The sequence below is a fragment of the Schistocerca serialis genome, chromosome 1 (genome assembly GCF_023864345.2).
Source record: "Schistocerca serialis cubense isolate TAMUIC-IGC-003099 chromosome 1, iqSchSeri2.2, whole genome shotgun sequence".
In the NCBI taxonomy this organism is placed as follows: Eukaryota; Metazoa; Arthropoda; class Insecta; order Orthoptera; family Acrididae; genus Schistocerca; species Schistocerca serialis.
The window spans coordinates 902,523,022-902,546,808 of NC_064638.1; positions in this window are offsets into that span (position 1 = coordinate 902,523,022).

A 23,787-nucleotide genomic window follows, 5' to 3' on the forward strand; every position below is an offset into this window, starting at 1 on the left:
AGAGAACTGTGTTTTCGTAATTAATGGCCATTACAGCAAATATAATTTATCCAAGAAAAGCGCCAACATCCCATCCATTTTTAACGTTAACATTGTTTGATGTTAATCGCCTTCGTAAGATGGTCGTATTGTAATCGATAAGTTAACGCTAGCAGTAATTATGCGATTTTAGGCGCTTTGAAACAAAGTCACTCTCTATTATGATGGATTGATGACTAAACGTATGTGAAGTACTCTGTACTACGAAATTGCACAATACTAACAGTGACTGCGAAATGTGGGGTTACACTGTGCTTAAGCTAGTCTATTAGTGAATAAATGGATTAATACAACAGAATTTTATGACCAGCCTTTCTATTTCAAACCCGCTCACGAACCTGGCATTGCCCGGATATTCAGTTCCGTTAGAAACGAAAACAAAAAGTGAACTACGTTTGTGGTATTACATTGGAAAAAAATTCATTTACATGTATTCGCGAAAACTTCTTGGAAATTATGAAACAGTTTCTGTACGGTGGGCAAGGCTGCTTCACTTGTCTACAACGCGATTTTGTAAACCTGTCAATGGCAACGCCTCTTAGCAACACTATAGCCGGTTATTGCTTTTGCCCATAGGTGTTTGCACTTGGCATTTGACAGCTGTCAAAAGCGCTACCAGATGTCAGGGATTTCCGTGACGCGATTCTACGAGTCTCTGGGAGTAAAGAATAAAAGTATTAAAACTTCATGCATGATGAGGCAGTTTTTCACGCATCTCAGTGTTTATGACGTCATATCTCCTGATCTACCCGTCATACAACGACGGAATGTTGTAGGTACGTTCAGCGGTATATTTGAATACTGTCTACAAAATATCTTGCGAATAGGGTTAGTAGCGAAGAAGTAATATTTTTAAACGCGATGCATGAATGTGGCAGTTTTTCACGCATTTCATTGCTTGTGAGGTGTTTTATCCTGAACTATGGCAGGTAGGTGCTTCTTACTCCTACAGCGATTATTGCGGGACAGTAAGGGTTGTGTGTATCAAGTACACTATGTGATCAAAAGTATCCTAACACCACCAAAAATATACGTCTTTCATATTAGGTGCTTTGTGCTGGTTCAAATGGCTCTGAGCACTATGGGACTTAACAGCTGAGGTCATCAGTCCCCTAGACCTTAGAACTACTTAAACCTAACTAACCTAAGGACATCACACACATCCATGCCCGAGGCAGGATTCGAACCTGCGACCGTAGCGGTCGCGCGGTTCCAGACTGAAGCGCCTAGAACCGTTCGGCCGTACCGGTCGGCCATTGTGCTGCTACCTACTGCCAGGTATTCCATATCAGCGGCTTCAGCAGTCATTAGATGTCGTGAGAGAGCAGAATGGGGCACCCCGCGGAACTCAAGGACCTCGAACGTGGTCAGGTGACTGGGCCTCACTTGTGTCATACGTCTGTAAGCGAGATTTCCACATTCCTAAACATCTCTAGGTCAAGTACTATGACAGGCGGGAGGTGAAAAAACTTGCATTTCATGGTATAGCGGCTGCTCATTGGCCACTCATCACGCCGGTAAATGCCAAACGACGCCTTGCTTCCTGTAACGAGAGTAAACATTGGGCGATTGAACAGTGGAAAAACGTTGTGTGGTATGACGAATCACGGTACACAATGTGGCGATCCGATGGCATTATGTGGATATGGCGAATGCCCGGTGAATCTCATCTGCCAGCTTGTATAGTACCAATAGTAAAATTCGGAGGTGGTGGTGTTAGGGTGTGGTCGTGGTTTTCATGGAGGGGGCCTACACCTCTTGTTGTTTAGCGTTCCACTAACACAGCACAGGCCTACATTAATGTTCTGAGTACCCTTTTGATTCCCACTCTTGAAGAGCAGTTCGGGGATGGCAACAGCATCTTTAAACATGATCGAGCACCTGTTCATAATGCACGACCTGTCGCGGAGTGGTTGGGCGACAATAACATCCCTGTTATGGACTGGTGTGCACAGAGTCCTGAACTGAATCCTAAGAACACCTTTGAGATGTTTTGGAACGCTGACCTCGTGCCAGGCGTTACCAACCAACATCGATACCTCTCCTCAGTACAGCACTCCGTGAAGAATGGGTTGCCGTTCCCCAAGAAATCTTCCAACATCTGGTTGAACGTATGTCTGCGAGAGTGTAAGCTGCCATCAAATCTAAGGGTGGGCCAACAACATATTGAATTCCAGTGTTACCGATGGAGGGCGCCACACACTTGTAAGTCATTGTCAGTCAGATGTTCGGATACTTTTGATCACATAGTGTATAGTTGAAATCCGTCAGGTGGTTTATGGGGATACGTGGAACATACACACATGCATAAATTTTTATAATGTATATGGATACAACAATCCTATTAAAATGTACCTACACAGAGAACAAGATGAGCCTGGGATACATCGACATAATGTCAACATTTAGAAAATCGGCGCGTGACACAAGTTAAAGTTTTTCTTGCTGTTATGGAGTTTTTACAAGAATTCATAACGCATTTCATCTTCTATCAGTTAAACCACAACAATCACCGTCGTTGCCACTGAAACTGAACTCCATCCATTGTGTCCTCAGTGAGATATGTCAAATTGTTGTCTTCCCATATATTAGGAGTAATCAGAACCTAAATTTAACAGTTATGTCGAAGGCAAATAGTTTTAACTCCTCAGGAATACATTTCAGTAGTGCTGTCATAAGTATTTCTTGTCGTTATATATCAGACACATCTGATCACAATTAAAAGTTCACTCTCGAACTCAAAACGTGGCAACTATCGCACATATCTCTCACGACTACGTTCTATGAACTGCTTTCTGAGAAGTATGGAGATATATGTACATATTTAAGTTGTCTCTTTTACATACAGTGTTAAAGCCCGTAATCTCATTTTTTACTTCTTCTATTGTAAGAATTATAGTTTGGTTTTCGGAGAAATGTAGGAATACATGAGGTGAAACTTTGGACGGTGGACTGAATGGTAAATCTATATTTATAGCATCCGTAGCTCTAGAGAAAGCTTTTTAAAATATAGACTGGAATGTGTTTTATGATATTCTCATTGTTGGAGGCATAAAATTCAGGAAGAAGACGGTTGTCTACAACTTGTACAGAAACCAGACGGCTGTTATAAGAGTAGGACACAAAAGGGAAGCGGTAATGGGAAAGCAGAGGTCATAGTCTCTCCACGACTTCATTCTACCTGTAAATGGCATAACCAGTGTAGAAAACTAAGTAGAAATTGGGAAAGGAAATGAAAGTTCTTGGAGAACGAATAAAATGTCTGAGTTTTGGTATTGACATGTTATTGTGCCAGAGACGTCGAAAAGTTCTTGGAACGGAATGGAAAGTTTCTTGAAAAGAGGTAATAAGATGAATGTTGAGGAAAATATGATAATGAACTGAAAAAAATGAGGCAAAGCCGTGGTAATAAGATTAGGAAACGAGACACTAAACGTTTGTAGTTGATGAGTGTTGCTATCTGGTCAGCAGAGGAGTCCCTGACTGAAGTACGAAGAATATAAAATACAGACTGACAGTAGCAAGAAAACGTGGACTAGTAGATGGTTATATCAAAAGAATTTTCGGATGGAAACCACAACAACGAACTATTGTGTATACAAATCTGTATTTTTGGAGAGTGTCATAACAAATTACCGCACAGTGTTACAAATTCAGCATCGTAGACCGCAGTGCTTCATTTCTAGCCTCAGACGCATGCATATCACCATTCTTAATAGCTCCTCGGTCTCTGCTGTATTTGAAGGCGAAGACACTTGAGGCGACAGTCACCAACGCGCACCGTTTCAGAGGTCGGACGCTGGCGCCGCGACAAGTGAGCGGCGCAACAAGTCCTGGGAGATAGTGCGCCGCCGGCGAGATTAACTTTTGTCACGAAGCCGCGTTATCGCCCTTGGCCGGCCGTCACCGCGGGCGCGGGTTATTACACGAGCAGGAACAGGAACAGGGCCCGTACGTAATTACTTTAGCGCCGTCCCCTGCAGTGCCGCCACCCGCAGCGCAGATTGCCGCTACCCCAGCAGTGTGCCGCGTTCTCGGCCTGGCCTCAGAGTAATTACGCGACAGCGCGAGGAATGCCTGCTTGCACTGCCGGACATCCGCCGCGTATATTCTAGTGCGGTGTCTCTTGCAGCTACGCTGACTCAACGGTTTCTGAATACTGTACACTGCCTCTAAACGTAATGGTCCTGCCTACTTTCTGAAGTAACGAGATAGGAACAGTTTGTCACAAAACCGCGATCTCGGAACGTTTGTTCAACGGACAGAGCCAGTCACGACGCCAAGAGCTGGGTGCTTAGCTGTACGTCTCAGCTGCGAAGAGGTATTTTTTTTCCTCGAAAGGAGGGTGACTTTCATTCCACCATTTACGCTTTTGTTTTCCGGAGGGCCTACAAAGCATCCGTATGCTTCGATTGAGGTTTTTTTTTAAATTTCTTACCAACTGTTCATCTCCATACTAGTCTGGTTTTTGAGGTTCTTATCTGTGGTTTTTGTTGATTGTGTTCCACAGCATTGATAAATCATAGAAACGAGATATCGTAGCACAAGGTAGTGTAAAATGTAATTCTCAGGAGTATAAGCATTTTATTTATTTATTTAGCCTGATCATATTCAGCCTGACCATTGATAGCAGATTACGTTTTATTTCGAAACTAAAAGGAGAGAAGTGAAATTTTCTCTGCTGGCGACATAAAACTGATGACGTAATCACTTACATTCTTGACTGCGAACGCTTATCCTAGAACCAATGTCTGAACTATTTCTTCTTACCGCATGTTTTCCCTCTTAGCTCCAGTACCTTTCTGAATCTACTCTGTTTTCAGCCAGGTATCTTGTCACTTGCAAAGGTAATTTGTAGGGAGTCCTCTCTTATAAAACATTGATCAGATACTTGAATGTTTGATTTTCTGTTTTCAAAAGCATGATGCTATTCTGGATTCCAAGCAGATGTGTTTCTTTTTTTCGTATCTTCTGTTTTGCAGTTATGAGTAACTCTTTCCTACAGGATGTTGCAGGATCTTCAGAATCATACATGGTTGCACCGCTCATGGCGGTGGAGGATTTCATTTTCCGGTTACCTTCTGGAATAATTATTTTCGAGAGAGGTTAACTTGGTTGTAATTGAGAATGTGGAGATAGCCCGTACCTCAGATTTAAAACTGACGCTGTAAGCCTTTTAATTTTGGACTTCCCTAACACACCGAAAACCTTTTTAGGCGCTCCTAACAAGAGTAGATATTCGACGGTATTTACGTCAGCAGATTCGTCTCCTGTGTCTTCGTGCCACTCCTGAATGTGTGTTGCTTCTTCTGTTAGCTCAGCCACTTTGCTAGACTCCACCTGTTCCATGACTGCAATTAAAGTATTCTCAATAGCCCTTGTTGGAGTCCTCACTACATACTGTCGCCAGCGCCAGATGAACCAAGGTTTACGAATTATTAGTGTAGTGCTAAATTTAAAGTAGTAGGAAATTAAAAACAACAAAAACAAGAGAAAACCGACCCCATTAAGAGGAGATGTATATTGTGCGAATATTATATAATAAAGAAGTTATTTGGTAACAAAGGCAGACGATGTGACCTGTGGTGTGGCAAAACCGCGTAGCACCGTGCTATGTTGGTACAAGCCCGCTAAAGCAGCTGGGCAGGACCTACCTCTCGGCTGCGGGCTGACGGAGGTAGGACGTGCCCGTAGGCGCTGTGCGAGATTGGCTAAAGTACAGCCGAAGATGTATAAAAAATTATATCGTAGTGTGGTAGCACACATGAATAAGATATGGTTGATATACACATCAGCGCGTGGAAGGAAGGAAGATTAGGATTTAACGTTCCATCGACATAGAGGTATTTAGAGACGGAACCCAAGCTCTGATTTTTACAAGGATGGGGAAGGAAACCGCCGTTGACCTTTCAAAGGAATCATCCAGCAATCGGCTGAAGCGATTTAAGGAAATCATGGAAATAATAAATCTGGATGGCTGGCATGTAAACTTTTGGACGCTATAAGCAGAAATGAGCACTTATTCAATTCGTGGCCAGTTTCCTGATGAATCGCTACTTACTGCTCAAGCTTCGAATTATAGCTACGCAAAAACGACTTCCAATTGCGCTTAACCTATGTAAATTCAAATGGCTCTGAGCACTATGGGACTTAGCATCTATGGTCATTAGTCCCCTAGAACTTAGAACTACTTAAACCTAACTAACCTAAGGACATCACACAACACCCAGTCAACACGACGCAGAGAAAATCCCTAACCCCGCCGGGAATCGAACCCGGGAACCCGGGCGCCGGAAGCGAGAACGCTACCGCACGACCACGAGCTGTGGACTGTAAGTCATAGATGGGTGGACTGTGGTTATAGGTTTTCTAGATTTAAGCCTGTGATGGAGTAAGCTCAGTTCATTATTTTTCGAAGATCTTTGGAGATCGAGATATGGCTGACATCTCTTCACTCTTGAGTCAGCTGTATTTGTCGCCTGTTGCGAGAAGGAGGAATATTCAAGAGAACAGATAGTCATGGAACAGGCATGGATTTGAATCTTAAAGATATTAATTTCGTTGTACCGGTAAGATGCACACCTACCTTTTAAAAAACTAGCTCCCAGTGTGATGTCTGCTGCAAACTAAAAATACCATCAGCACAATCATGTGGTAATAAATCTTAAATCTTCGTGCTCCAAACGCATTGCCAAACTATGACCTCACAAATAAAACTTGAAGTTCTCCCACACCCGTCCTTCTTCGATACATATTTTCCATTCGCACTTAGAATAACTTTTACTCACGATTGCAATGCTTTTACACTTTTTACCTCTATATGTTCCAGTTTATGGCAAAACTTCAATTAATTTTTAATAATACCTGTATGTCCTTGTCCTTCACATGAAATGGTTGCGTCAGCTCTGGGTGGCAAAAAGTTGTAATTCTGTGTCCAGGCCTAGGAAACGAATTTCTAACACCTTGAGACGCGATTACAAGAACTGAGGAAGAGAGTTCTCTTGATCTCTATCACCTCACATCTCCAACTTCCTACTTATGCATGGTGTCCCTGTTAAGCCAAGCAACTCAGTGGAAGATTGGATAACCAATTCCAGCGAGAAGCTGATGTGGTGAGCAGGTGGGTTTTGGAGGTCAGTTGAAGGCAGCGAGAAATCATCACTAAAACTTTTCCCATGAGAACCTCACGAATTTGCTCAGTTATAAATTATCCGTAGCTTCAGGTCCCCCAGTTGGACCTCCGATGGGGAGGGGGTCAGGATTGGAAGGCGTCATTAGACCAACACAGTGCAGAGTGTCCCTACCAGTTGTAAGAAAAATTGCAACATGCAACCTAAAACTTGTCATAATGGAAAGAGAAACGAGCGCGTTTGATTTGGATATTTTTGGGCTTAGTGAGGTTCACTGGAGAGGAGGTGGCTATTTCATGACCCAAGGGAGGAAAACTGTGTACCTTTCAGGGAGTAGTGACCAAAGCAGAAATGGTGTTGCAATAGTTATTCCTAGTAATCTCAACAACTTTGTTATGGGTTACGAACCCTTTAATGAAAGGACCATCTCAATCAAATTGAATGCTTCTCTGCGCAAACTTGATGTCATTCAGGTTTATGCCCCTACTGCTACAGAGTCGGATGAGGAGATACAGTTCTAAGAACAATGGGAAAAAGTCCTTAGTAACATCTCTAACAAAGAACGGGCAATAATTTAAGAAACCTTCAATGCTAAATTTGGGTATACTACCAAAGATACACATTTAAGATCTGTGGTTGTACCTTACGGCCTAGGTGAGAGAAATGAACGAGGCAGGTACTGGCTGGATTCCTGTGTAACGACATGTGTTTCTGTAACACTATATTCCAACATCACCCCAAGACGACTGTACAAATGGATATCACTTGGTGATACACTGAGAAACCAGATTGACTTCATCCTGTTGCGTAGACGATGGGGAAGTTGGTCTTGGATAGAGATACCTTTCCTGGAACTGCCTGTGAAAGTGATGACACTCTGCTGTCCATGAAAATGCGGATTAAGCTCCAATCTACCAAGAAGAGCGGAAAAGGAGAGCAAAGACTCACAACAAGAAACCTCTTCTGACATTCGGTGAGCTTGTAAGATGGAAACTCCATTATTTTGAAGCCCTATAGTCAGCCTCACATATCCACAGAACAAAGAAAACGGAAATCGTGAACAGATTCTCAACATACGATAAATAACCGAGAAATCACGAGATTGCAGCGTTCCTGTTTTCATACTCTTCCTTGATTATAGGAAAGCTTTTGACTGTGTTATCTGGGTAAAGTTGTACCAGGGGCTTGCAGAGTTTAGTGTCCCCCCACCCTTGGCAGTACTGACCAGAAGACTGCAGAATAATCGCCTTGCAGCTGCGAAGTACTGGCATGTCTGATTCTTTCAGTGTACCAGAAGGTATACTCCATAGATGTATTTATGGTGACGTAGAATATTTTTCATTAATTATATTGTGTAGAGCATGAAGTATGTAGGACTATGTTTACTGTACTATTTTCTATACGAGTTCCTTGTGTAAAGACTTGGATTTTTTTCTGGTAGTCTTTCAAATAGTTTTATTAGATGTATTGTGTGAAACGTAAGGCAACAGGCAGAAGTTTTGTAAGAACTGTGGAGCGAGAGAGATATCGATAGCTGTCGGGTCGAACGGTGTGTGGCAGACAGTCACAGATGACGCATGAGCGTGGCGGTACGGAAGCAAGTTTTGTGTGTAGTAATGGTGTCCGTTTAACGCAATATTATTACCGGACTTTCGTGTGTTAGACTGGTTTGAAATTTGACTTTATGATGGATATTCTAAACGGACGTTGTATTACGCAAGCACTCTAGGTTTTTGCAGAATGATTCTTGTGACAGTGATAATGCACTCGTGAACAGACAGTATTGTCGTCGGTTTAGAATTGAACTGCATTACATAAAGTGTGAATTTAATATTATTCATTTTTCTTGACAATGAAATATGACGTATGCTAAAACACTAACCGCCAATGTGGAAACTGTGAACAGCGTTGCTACGTAAGGACTGTTTCACGGGAACAGTGTTATCGTTAACCATGAATATCAACGGCAGATGGACTGTCTAACCTCGAAATTATCAAATTACAGCAAATATTATGTTAATTTATACATGACGTATGGACTGTGCCAAATTCACATGTGTGGAAGTTGCAGTTAAACTAATACGACCTTCAAATGCTGCATAAACAGTTGCTTTGTTCCGGCCTACGACAAATGGATACCACACAATTTATTACCACCGCCAGCTGAAACAGCTGTAAGAAAACAGAACATATTAATGTCAAGGACATGACTGGATGAAATTCAGTAACTTCGAACTGCTTCTACCGCCGTCACCACATCACGCCGACCCAGAACAGATAAGACTCAGAACCATTCCTCCCATCGAGAAACACGATTGTAACCAATTTAATTTCTTTCTGCTTTGTAATAGACTATCTCTTAATGTTTCTCTTTGTAAATATTGTATTGTAAAAACTGTTCACGTTCAATGACTGTTGACCTCACCACTAAAGTAGTTATTGTCATCATTTATTTGTTTTTGCTTTTCATTGTATTTGTACTAGTCGTTGCATGCGTTGTATGTGTCTTTTGGAAGGGTGTGCTTCGATGTGTATATACAGAAGTTTAGACAAGAGAATTCATGTGTTGTAGTGTGAAATAAGGCCAGACGTGTACGTTTAAGAATCCACCATTGTTATTTACATCGACCATTTACAAAGAAGTAGCTTATACGCCATTCGTTCAAGTTAGCGTATTACAGTGAACGTTGAATCTAACGCCGGTCGGATTGGCCGAGCGGCTCTAGGCGCTACAGTCTGGAACCGCGTGACCGCTACGGTCGCAGGTTCGAATCCTGCCTCGGGCATGAATGTGTGTGATGTCCTTAGGTTAGTTAGGTTCACGTAGTTCTAAGTTCTAGACTGATGACCACAGAAGTTAAGTTCCATAGTGCTCAGAGCCATTTGAACCATTTTGAATCTTAACAGCTGCCAAAGTACGCGATCTTTGTTTACATACCACAAAACGTCATATTTCCATTCAATCATGTATAGATGCTAGTTTATTTGAGTTTAACTGTTACCAGTAGGAAAAATTACAGTATACTGTGTCCATATTTATCAAATTGGCTTCAGAGTGTTTTATTGTTTTCCCTGTCAAGGGATTTTATTATCAGAATTTTAACGGGATAGGAAAACTTCTCATACAGAGGTTGCTTTTGAAGTTTGCGGAAGTAAAATGGGTTCTTGAGGTTTGTACAACATTAATTTATTTCATGCAGTTTTTCTTTAAACATTTTCTGATTGCAAATTGACGGTCATAGTAAATCTCCAGGAACCGTTTTCTTCATACCTTCCAACCGTACAACATCCATGCAGAACATATCGTTAGGAGTGCTCTTGACGGTTGAGCTATCTAAGCTAGTGGTAGAACTACTAACAATATACGATTTACTGATGACACCGTGTGTTTTGCCAGCAGGAAAAATTTACTTCTAAAAAAAATATAGAGTGTTAATTTATCATTTGTATTAGACATCAATCTGAGCAAGTCCACACTCACGATAATTGATCTAGGAGCATAGGTTAAACTAACATGTCGATTAAAGGAACTGGAAGTCGTGCACTCATTCATCTATCTTTGTTCCGCGCTGCTGCTACGGTCGCAGGTTGGAATCCTGTCTCGGGCTTGGATGTGTGTGATGTCCTTGGTTAGTTAGGTTTAAGTAGTTTCTAAGTCTAGGCGACTGATGATCTCAGATTTTAAGTCCCATAGTGCTTAGAGCCAGCTATCTTTGATCAGCCATCTGCGACAGGAGAAGCTCTGAAGATAAGTAGACGGATCATGATAGGGCTAATGGCTATGAAGAACCTCACTAAGATCTGGAAGAACAGAGCGATAATAAACACCACTAAAGTTCAGTTTGTTGTAACACTCTCGTTTTCGCCTTCTTTTACTGTTACGAAACATAGACCCATAAGGCAGAGACGAGCAGCGTATTGATGTATTTGACCTTTGTTGTTGGCGCAGGACGCTGCGCATAGAATGAAAGAAGATCATATGTATCCAATGTTTGGCAACTCAGTACCTCAAGACGCGTTTCTTCTTGTGTCAACCAAAAAATTTTACAGTTCTTTGGCTGTACTGAGAGAATATGTAACATATGTATCGACTAGAAGTAGGTTTATACTATGTAACTGTATCTGTGATTATGCATTGATTGTTCGTTGTTACTTAAGGTCATTGATTATTGACAGGAAATTTAAAGTTTGTAATGTATGTATGGAAATAGCTAAATAATGTTTAAAATAATGAAATTTTATAATATATGTATGTCTGTAAAGGAAACATTGCATATCGGAAGCTGGTTCATGCTTAGGACACTTGTATAACATAAAAGATGTAGGGAAGTCCCTCCGCAACGGAAGTGCCTTGGCGTGATGTAAAAGGTGGTTTCGGCGGTCGAACTCGGAACAGTACGCAGACAGCGACCAGCCGTTGCACGGTACATATCGAGGGTGCCAAGGGAGGCATTTGGAAGCCGTTTTCCACGGAATTTTGTCTCGGATGTGGATTTGGCTGTTGCATGGTACTCTCGACATTAAGAAATACCTCGACACTTTAAAAAACCGTCACCAAGAAGAAATTGTAAAAATCATTCAAACATCAAGAGCAGTGAATACAGTTAGCCGTCATGTCGCTTACCACCACTACTTCACCACTGATCCATCAACTCATGCATACAAATCGACCAGTTAATTAGTGTGAGTGTTAAAAATAATAATCCAAGTGCTATAAACCTGTGTTTAGAACAGTATCTTTTATCCTAATAATGAACCTATGTAGGATCCCCTCCTAAGTGTTCAGAAAACCGAGTATCCTGTTTTAAACAAACTAGTTATTTATTTCTGTGTGTTAAATGAGCTAAAATTCAGTTCCAGACTTTGCAATGTTGCTGTCTAAAATACCTGCATCACAGGTGATGAAAAAAGCACGTAAGTTTAAACTTATTTGAAACATAATTTAGCTTTGATTGCTATCATGAACGATGTTTTTGAGGTTAATCGATCTCAGAGTAATTTGCTCTGAAGGATGAGAACATAAACTATTCCAAGCGAGGCTAGGAATTGAATTTAGTTGAATTGAATTTTGTTACTGAAATAAGCACAGAGTTTGGCTAGTGAGACAGTATCAGTTTATGGGTCTCCAACATGCTCTTCTCACATTAGAAAGATAATTGGAATATTATCGCTACTAAAGAAGTATGATACATTTTTATAAATGGGAATATAAACAGTGTAATTGTAGTATTATTTAATTTTATTTGTGGTATTTATATGTCAGTCAAGTCAGAAGCCCCTCCACGTCCAACTTTAGTTTGGTGCTTCCTGTAGTAACATCTCAGTATTGAGTCACGTAATGATCGTGATTGTAACTGTTATTATTATGAGTTGGGTATAATTGTGCTTTCTATGATCACTGGTTTGTGCATTAACGGTATCTACTGCTACCCACAACTTGGATCCCCCTGTATTCGTGTGTATCCAGTGCGCTAGGGAATCTTAATAAAAGTTAGTTCAACAACTAATGTTTAATTTTCTTAAACATAATGCTTCAAATTAATGCTCCAAATTGGGCTGGCGACCGTTATTGTTTCATTTGTATGAACTTTTCTACCTTCTTTATCCCCAATGTAAAGACTGTTTATTTTTTCTATAAAATGCAGTATATTCAAATCTACTGTCCGATATCTTTTATCCATTAGAGAAACACGCGGTCAAAACTCAAAATCCTTTCAGAGGGTAACATTGGTTTGTGTCATAGCAAGCGAGTGTTATAAAGAGACAGAGAAAATCAAGAACACACACTCGTAGAAGGGAAGATCGAGTGCAAGAAATCGAGGGGAAGAGCAGCGATCAGGTGGATCAGATCAAGAAGATCTCTAGCCTACTCTTTAGTGGGCTCTAAGAGACGTTCGTAATCGGCTCGGATGGAAGCGCCTGGTTCGTGATGATGATATATCAACTATCTGTGTCACTGATCTGGCATTTGTCACTCAATATGAGCACACTATGTCGTTTGTGAATGCTGAAGATTAGATGGGTAGATCGCATAACTAATGAGGAAGTATTGAATAGGATTGGGGAGAAGAGAAGTTTGTGGCACAGCTTGACTAAAAGAAGGGATCGGTTGGTAGGACATGTGTTGAGGCATCAAGGGATCACCAATTTAGCATTGGAGGGCAGCGTGGATGGTAAAAATCGTAGAGGGAGACCAAGAGATGAATACACTAAGCAGATTCAGAAGGATGTAGGTTGCAGGAGGTACTGGGAGATGATGAAGCTTGCACAGGATAGAGTAGCATGGAGAGCTGCATCAAACCAGTCTCAGGACTGAAGGCCACAACAACAACAATGTCATTTCGAAAGGTCATTCATACCAAGACTGTTAAATAACTATCAGTGTACAAACTTTTACAGGAACTGCTGAGGTCTGTGAATGCTTTCATTTGCAGTGGTAATCAATTCCTTGTCGCTTTTCATTTCTGAATGTCTTTTACAATACAGTCACTACTAACGACAACGTTCAGTAATTAAAGAATTCGCCATACAAATTGAAAAGTTTTCAACTTTTGGGTAATTCCTTCATTCTTTTGAGGACAGAAAATTTCAGTTACCAAGTCACAACTTTGTTTGTATAACATTATTTCCATTATAATATTTGAGCTTTCCTCACACACTATAATCAATGTCATGAATGTGTATAATCTAAATTGTACCACATTATAGCGGTAACATTTTTCAATGAAAAATCTCGCAGTACATTTTCTGCATTTAGGGTATCAAGTGTAAAGTTAAGCTACTAGTATATTACATGTTCTGAAACTTTAACAGTACTTCATCTCGCAGGCTGATAGGTCTGTATCTTTTCTAACAATTTTGTTGAAGCTGTGAGCCTAAATGACTACTCAACCTTCTTTGCTACTATAATCAGTATGGATATTGCACAGGCTACTGTTGTTTTACATGGTATCTCCTTTTATATTGTATCTCCTTTTATATTGTCTCCTATTTGTTTAAAGATACAGGATATATCGATATATCGTGCATGAAGTAGTTCATGTTTCATCATATCTATAGATCACTCAAAACTTTGCACTAAACCCGGTTTGCACAAAGATCTGTACAATTTCTTTTATTGTTACGTTGCAATACCATGAACATTACTCACAATTTGATGGAATTCAATATCAGCTTGGTTGCTATAATTCTTATTTTAACACAATAATACTCCTCTGCATTACCCACAACATTTTATCGTGCTTTTATGATAATCTGGATGGGCATACATCTCGTCACATCCAGTTCATTAAACTTCACCTCATTCTTCTGTCTGAGTTGCAGTTTAATACTCGGTTTTAAATTTGACAATGAACTTTTGTTTTAACAGTCGCTTTGTCCTTAATGTCGTATGTGTCCTCAAAACTTATACAGTAAAATACTCTTATTGAAAGTCCATCTCATTTATCACCAAAGAATGAAATGTTTGTTTACCTGTTGCCTTGATACTGTAGGTAACAGCATTCGTAATCTGAACGTTAACGATGGAGGTTACTATTACTCCAGGCTTATTTTTAAAACAATTACAATATTCCAATGAAATGAGTCTGATTTCAAACAAAGGGACAATTATGACTTGTCTATTGATACAGAACGTTTTCTTTGGGGTGATGACAAATTTACATGAATCTCTACAACAGTCTGGATATCGAGTCAAAATGAACTTGCATGACAGATACTAGTATGTCATTTCAGAATGCTTCAGTTCTATGCCATAATTCATACATTTTCAATGTGTGCCAGGCTCTCGGTAACTCTGAGTCAATGTTTTCAGTGGGTGAGTCAGAGTAAAAATGGAATACCTCCTATGTTGAGGTAGGGCACAATAGTGCGAGGAATATGCGATCTTTCATTCTCTTGTTGATTACGTCACGATAGTCTCAAAAACAGGATACAACCTTTGCCCTAAACACATCTGAATCTTAACTGTTGCTGTCCAGATTACCAACTATGTGAACCAGAGATGATCGTGTTGTGTATTCAATGACATCGCATACCATGACTGAACCAGTATGACGACGACGCATGCAATTTTGTATCTTTTGCCCACCTCGGTTCCTCCGTATCCAGCTACGTCCACTGTGAGGTCGTACGCCCAATTGGAACCAAGCTGACACAACGACATGGTGATACTCCTGTGTCTCGTCTTTGTTCATCACACTCTCGGGCATGTCTCTGTATGCTGCTACCTCAACAGAAGGTGCAACAATGGTCGTCGTTCTTACAGTCCACGCTGCTCCAAATGCCGTCACACTGTCCGTCTGGAGAATTAACAGTCTTGTTGCAAACGAGATTATTGTAGACTCCTGAAACCCGTCCAGATAACCACCTGCGTTTCCTTTCAGTCGCTAGGTATCCTTCGTTGCTCAAACACTCTACAATAAATTAGTGCTAGAAGGAGAGTAAGTTCTTTCGCATAATCTTTGCAGAATCGTATTGGTATCTCATCAGCTCCTGACGCCTTTCCACTACTAAGTGATTGTAGCTGTTTTACTATTCCAAGATCGATTATCTCAGTATCTGCCATTTCGACGTTCGTGCGACGATTGAAAGGAGGGACCGTGTTACGATATTCCACGCTGAAACAATTTTGGAAGACCGATTTCAGTATTTCGGCCTTCTCTCTGACATCTTCCGTTTCGGTACCAGAGTGGTCACTAAGTGAACGAATAGATGATTTTCACTCACTTACTGATTTTAAATACAGCCAAAACCTCTTAGGGTTTTTACTCAGAGCGATGGATAAGGTTTTATTTTCAAAGCCATTGGACGCTTCTCTCATTGTTCTCCTTACGCTCATTTTCCTTTCATTCAGCTTTTGTTTGTCTCCAATGTTTTTACTTCTCTTGAGTCTGAGGTGATGTTCTCTTTGTTTACGTAGCAGTTTTCTAACACGGCTATTATACCATGGTGGGTCCTTCCCGTTCCTTAAGACTTTGCTCGGAACGTACTCGTCTAGGGCATATTGCACGATTCCTTGAATTTTTTCCATTTGTTTTCCACATCTTCGTCCTCATCACCGAATATTTGATGCCGACTGTTCAGGTACTCTAAAGTTTGTATCCTCTCACTCTTGCTAAACAAAAATATCTTCCTGTATTTTTGAACATTCTTTGTCAGACCCGTTATCATAGACGCTGTCACAGCCTTCTGATCACTGATAGCTTCCTCTACGTTAACTGATTCGATAAGTTCAGGTCTGTTTGTTGCCAGGAGGTCTAAGACGTTACCCTCACTTGTTGGTTCTCTGTCTGCTCAAAGCAATTTTCAGAAAAGATATCCAGAAAAATGTCACATAAATCTCTGTCTCTGGCACCAGTTTTGATAGCATGACGCTACAAATCTATATCTATAAAGTTGAAGTCAGCCCCTATTACAACGGTATGGTCAGGAAAATTACTAACGATGCTCTGTAAGTTCTGTCGAAGCACTCTTCCGCTAGTGCTCCTGGCCCACGCTGTCTATAAAAGCATGCCATTACAATTTTTACCGATGTTTGATACTTAAATTCACCAAGAGTAATTCACAATCGGAATCCGTGATAACCTCGACTGATTTTATCAAATTCTTTGCTGCAATAAACACGCCGGCAACATTGGCGACTAACCTATCCTTACGATAAATATCCCAATCTCGACTTAGGATTTAGTTGTCATTAATGTCCGTTTTTAATCAGCTTTCTGTTCCTAATACTAAATGTGCTTTATAACCTTCAGTAAGCGATACTAATTCTGGGGCCATCCCTTAGATGCTGCTACACCTAGCTAAAATCATATTACCTTTTTCTATCTCTGATCTGCGACGACGAAACTTCTCTGAGGACATTTTGGCTAATTTATTAGGAAATCGTCTTTGGTTCCAAGGGAGGGTTTCTCTAGCATTTTAACATTTATTAATGTTTATTAATAATCCGTTGTTAAAATTTTAGTATTACAGAATTTAATTGGGAATAGTTTGGTGCTTCATCACAAGGCAGAGATCCTGTGTTTCAACCATCACAAAGTAGCGGAAGACGGTTTTCTGACGCAGCTGGTATTTTCTACGAGATCCGGGTGCTTTCCCGACTTGAACGACGTTGCTCTGCATGTCTGCATACGGGATTACCGCCCCTTGTTTCTGCCTGTCATGTCCTGGCGGCGGCAGCACAGGAAAAACCTGACAGGCTTTCAGGCTGCACATTCATTTATGCAAAGAAATTTGTTGTGAAATCTTTTCGCCAGTCTTGTGTCTTTCTCAGCATGTCAGTCACTTATATTTCTTCAGTACCGGTGTGATTTATATCAAATGGATGATGTATGCCTTTCTTTTACAATAGGGAAAAATTGTATCTAAATTTAGCTCAGTGTTGGTAAAAGGATTTAGTGTGTTGAGAGCTGATGCGACCTCTGTAGCAAATATTTTTTCAGGTAGATAGTAGCACTTCCCCAATCAGTTCCAGCACAACAATATGGATGTTTCTGACATTAAAATATGTCTTTTTAAACATTCACTATTAAACGTTCACTCATTTTTGTGTGGAAGTCAAATATAATATTGTAGAAAGACGAGAAAGAATCACTTCTTCATTAAATGACCCATACAGCGTTATGGATCACATCCATAGCCATATTAGTGTTTTGCGATTGTTTGCTGACACAGGTTCTAGTGGAACCTAACCCAAACACTCCTAATAATGATATTTAGAACTGCATTCCGACATCAGTACTAATGTAGACGGATCGTGTTACTTACTTAAGTTTCTTTATTGATCATTCATTACGTAGTGAGAGCTATTCTAAAAACCAAGAAATTCTCGACAAAGTTTCAATGACAGTACGAGGTAGTGGAGATGACTTCACCGTTCAGCGTCAAATTGCAATTACCGTCACAAACATCGGTTACACAAGTTAGTCACTTGTTAATGTTGCAACCACATTTTCAGTGGACTGGCAGTCACTGGTTTAATTGTATGTTTTCACCAGAGACAGAAGTAGTAAATTGATACAATAACAAGATATTTATAGGGATGACAAAATTAGAGTGTAAAACGAAGTAGATTATTAGTACTTGGAACCAAGTCTGATAGAGCAGAAACAAAGTTTCACTTTTATGTTACTACATATTCAAAAGCTGACCTTCCTGAATAAAACTATAGAGCCCACTTTACTACGGACAATATATAAAATGAAACATTTCCCGAAGAAGGGTCCATAGGTCTAAGTGCCTTTTTTCGGGAGACTGTTTAAAATTAATCAGCGGATTCATTGTCTCAATGCGTGTGAGAGCAGCACGTCTCATTCAGTTTAATGTAGCGAGTGCTTATGTGTAAGTCAGATTACTTGGAGTAATGGCAGTTAGTGTTATGTTTATATTACAAAAAACCTGCTCCGAAGTTTTGCAACAGCGAGTAATAGTAACGTGTAGGAAGCGATGACAATTTTATGACAATTCCAATAGGAAGATAGACGACAGGAAAGTGAAACGGCAAAAAGGTGACAGCTACATTTCCATTAGTGGCGCTGGTGTTAAAGAAAAGACAGAAAACTAACAGTTACCGCTCATAAATGCAACCAGATGTTATTTAGAAAATAGACATCCATGCAGGATTGGAAGAAGAAGAAGAAGATTAAGAAAAAGAAGAAGAAGTATACAAAAGGTCTTTCAGTAACTAGAAAGTATACCAGAGAAACTGTCCATCATAGTAGATGGACCTCAGCTCAAAGCAGTGGTATTTCCTTTGTATAGCTGTACTTTGTCAACAGTTCATTTTCTGTTATTTGATTCCTGTACCTTTCTGAAGTTTCTCTGATCGTGGGTGTTATTAAGAATAATATAACAGTTATGTATTAATGTGTCATGAGGATTAAAATAAAATCTGATGAAAGAAAAGTTTGCTCATTGTAATCTACTGGCACTGATTTATTGGAAAATGGCCTATACACGTTTATCAGAAATATTATTTTTCACAGTGGAAACACAGGTTAAATATTTAGTTTTGTAGCAATATGAAATTAATAGTGGTACACATCCTATATGTAATTGTCTGTTACAATTAACTTGGTAATCAAATATACCAGTATTAAAAGTAAGCATTTAAACTATCCCATCGCAAAAAATCATTTTGTCCTAAAGAGTTTTAGTTGGTCAACGCACAAAAAAGGACGAATATCGGATATTGCGAAATGTACGGAAATGTAAGGTTAAGAGCAAAGAAAAAAATCATTGTTGTGTGTGTGTACATAGTGATATAGAATATCATTACAATTACATAATATTCTAATTCATATATAATAATATATATAATATAATACGGCGGTACTCGCTTTTATTTGTGCACTCTATTTTTGGCTCACAAAGAGCGTAAATCGAGCAAAAGGGACACAACCGTTTATGAAAACCTTTGGAACGGATTCTTACTTGTAAGCCAGAGATTTCCGGCTAAAATGTAAAAAGATGCAAGCTATGAAAACTAGGGTTAGCTAGGATAAGGTTTTCTTTATGCTTAAAAGAGCAAAAGTTTCAAAATAGATATAAATATGTAAGGTAGTTAACCAAACGTGTAGAATAGGGTAAAATTCGATAAGAATTTTGTTAAAGTGGAAGGCAATGTTACACGAAAAATTATTAAGGAAACGAAAGAGTACAATGTCTTAAATTCGAACAGCTGGCGTTACTCAATCGCATGGGAGTATCAACAGCCGCCAGCCGGGAAGCTTAAACATTTCAACACCGTTACTCGGTCAGGAAGACAGCATCCTTGACACTCTTGATTGGGACGGCGAGAGAGCTCAACAGAGAATGTTTAGAAGAGCACAAACCGAATCGCCTTCGTACGTCAGAAGCTGCCCTAAAGCTGCAGCATCGTACGGGTATGACATGATACTGCAGCAGCGGATCAAGTTCACCACTCAGCACACCTTCGCGTCCGATACCGCAGTCCTCCTGAGACGACAACATGGGTAGTGATCTGTTATGGACTGAGTACTCCCTGAAACATAATGTGAAGCAAACAGTCACATCGCAGCCATCGCCATCTCCAAACAGGGCTACCGACAGAGCGTGCCTAACACGCTAACGGACGGCCAGCCGGAACGCCGGGGCATCACCGGCTTCCACTCCGAGTTGATGCAGCGTCCTCGGCAGCCGTGATGTCCGCCGTTGGATCCAGTGGATTTTTCTCCAGTTTACTCAGACAAAAGGTGTCGCAGAAGACGTGGATGGCAATGAGTTGCATTCTGAGTAATAAATGGAGTAACCTTGAATACTGTTTTATTGCGTCTAACGGCACCACACAGGTCCTCGGTCTGCATCCTGTCAAAACAATATGGGTTTCCAACCTGGAAACATGCGGCTGCTACAGTATCAAGATGGCTAAGTTTAAATATATTTCTGAGGGCAGGCCATGAAATGTGTGATTTGGAGATTTTGCAAGAGCTGCTTATATGTTGTAGAAGTACCAGTGACGGCACTATTTGGCTGGACGCTGTACAATGACGCATCCAGTAATGTGAACCGGTGCCGGGTTTGAGTCTTGCCTACGTTTATGTGACCGTAAAAGGAAGCTAACTGGGTATCAGATGGCATTTAATTGTATTGTAATCCTTTGGCCTATTTTGTATGTTGTTATTCATGAATTCAGCGATGGTTTATCTTGGGCGAATGACGCTTATTTGACGACCTTACCATACCACTCCCCAAACACCTTGCTAATTAGCCATTTCAGTGGTAGCAGCGGAGCGAATTAATAATCCCAATTAAGCACCATGCGTGACAAAAAATATATATTGGTATATGCAGGTGGAGACTATTTGTCGTTTTGTTTGTTGTAGGTGAACTAGAGAGCGCTTGGAACCAAGAGCTCTTCTAAGCATAATATACTTAGAGAAACAGCAGCTGCAATATTGGATCTGAATACGTGTCCGGTCAGGAGAAGGAAGCATTGCCGAGCCGAGTGCATGGCTGTGCGTTGCAGTGGCGTGTCTGCGGGTAATATCAGTGAGGCGAGTGCCGTGCTGTCTCTTTGCGCCAAGTCTTTCTCGGGCCTAGGGGAAAACTTTCATTTCTTGAAATGTAGTAATACCCCCCACGCACAGAAAACCAAGGTTATATTCTTAAGAACTCAGTAATTTCTCAGATTTTATATCCCTTGCCCTATGGCAGTTTGAGCCGAATGATTAGTGCCATTAGGAGAACTACGAGGAACGACTGTAAGGGAGAGACTGTCACCTGGGGTTAGAAATGACTTAATTAGTCAGTATTTTCTTCGTGTGCACGGGTATAATGAGACATTTACAGAGTGTATGCAACAAATTCGAGCGGCCAGTGTGACTGAACGTTCACGTTGAGGAGGGCGAGATTGTAAACAAGGTCTTAGAAGGAACTTGACCTGATAACCGATTGCAAACATTTTCTGAGAAACCTGTAACATTTGTCGAGTTGGATGAGCTAGTCGCTAGCATAGAAGGCAATGGGTTTGCTGAGGAAGGACGTGATCACAGGGGCCCCTTGGGGAAGGTTGAGCAAGGGACACGACGCAAGGTGTGCATAAAGCTAATGAGAGTGATTTTTGGGTCAGAGGAGCTTTTCCCCGCTGCTGGGAAGTTTACACGTCATTGCCTTTAAGGACGAAGACCGCCCCCAGTAGCTGAGTGGTCAGCGCGGCAGACTGTCAGTCCTACAGACCCGGGTTCGATTCCCGGCTGGGGTCGGAGATTTTCCCCGCTCAGGGACTGAGTGTTGTGTTGTCCCAATTATCATCATTTCATCCCCATCGACGCGCAGGTCGCCGAAGTGGCGTCAAATCAAACTACTTGCACCAGGCGAACGGTCTACCCGACGGGAGGCCATCGTCACACGACATCATCATCATTTGAGGACGAAAGCAATTGGAGTGTAAACGAAGCCAGCAGGAAACTGGGCGTCCTCGATCTGAAGACCTGATGAGAGGTTCTAATAAGGTGAAGGTAGTGACAAGACGTAAATTTCCCTTTGTGTGTGGGCTAAAAACGGAGAACCTATTACTGTGCCTTGTTTGCTTCGAGGAGCAGCGTCTTGCTTTTATGATACTTGGTATTTAAGGAATCGTGACATGCAAATTTTCTTTATTTCAACCAGTTAGTCCCGATTTTCACACCGCGAACTGTCAGCCATTACAATTAGTAGGATGGGTATGAGTCTGTTCTAAAACTGATGGCTTGTCGTGGCCAGTAACATTATTTTTGGCATAGGAACTTAGTACAAAACTGTTGCTGGTCTGTGATTTTGTTCAAGGTACTGGATTGGTTTTGTATTAAGACGATAGTCACTTTTGTTTTAAATTCCGGCCCGATAAGTAGTGTAAATTGTGCGAACGTACCGGGGGCAGATTTACTGTATGGTTAAATGATGATGACGTTCTCTTGTGCAGTCGATTTAAGTCGGGTGATGCTGAGGGAATTAGATTAGGAAATGAGACACTTAAAGTAGTAAAGGAGTTTTGCTATTTGGGGAGCAAAATAACTGATGATGGTCGAAGTAGAGAGGATATAAAATGTTGACCGGCAATGGCAAGGAAAGCGTTTCTGAAGAAGAGAAATTTGTTAACATCGAGTATAGATTTAAGTGTCAGGAAGTCGTTTCTGAAAGTATTTGTATGGAGTGTAGCCATGTATGGAAGTGAAACGTGGACGATAAATAGTTTGGACAAGAAGAGAATAGAAGCTTTCGAAATGTGGTGCTACAGAAGAATGCTGAAGATTAGATGGGTAGATCATATAACTAATGAGGAGGTATTGAATAGAATAGGGGAGAAGAGGAGTTTGTGGCAAAACTTGACAAGAAGAAGGGACCGGTTGGTAGGACATATTCTGAGGCATCAAAGGATCACAAATTCAGCATTGGAGGGCAGCGTGGAGGGTAACAATCATAGAGGGAGACCAAGAGATGAATACACTGAGCAGATTCAGAAGGATGTAGGTTGCAGTAAGTAATGGGAGACGAAGAAGCTTGTACAGGATGGAGTAGCATGGAGAGCTGCATCAAACCAGTATCAGGACTGAAGACCACAATAACAACCGGGGCCCAACGCGTGCATAATGTGTCCAGTGAAGCTATCGAATTTTAATCTTGTCATTTACAACTGGTGAGGCTCAGCTGTTACTGAAGGTGATTAGGAAGATTTCGGAGTTTGGAGTTGTAATTTAGGGGTAACGAACAAAACGAAATATAGTACACAGCTGTCACATCAGGTGCCGGTGTGCCAACCCCTTATCGCCAGTCGCCGCCAAAAATGAAGATCCCGAGCCAATAGATTGACCAGATGTCACGTGGCGGTGTGATTAGGAAGCCAGCGATCTCACATGCATCGCCACTGTTCCTGGTCCTAGGCCAGTTGTGGATTGTAGGTTCCTAATTTTGGAATTAGCTCCTTTGCTCAACCTTCACAACTGCTTTACTTGGTTCACTGACATGCGGTACTTTACCGTTCTAGATCCGAACCAAGCTCACCACAAAATTTCCTTGGGTAAGGGAGGGTTCGCTGCATGTTATCGCCTTTTGCACTTATTTGAATTTGTATGACTTTAATCAGATTTCCTTTCGTTTGTCTATTGGACTGACTGTA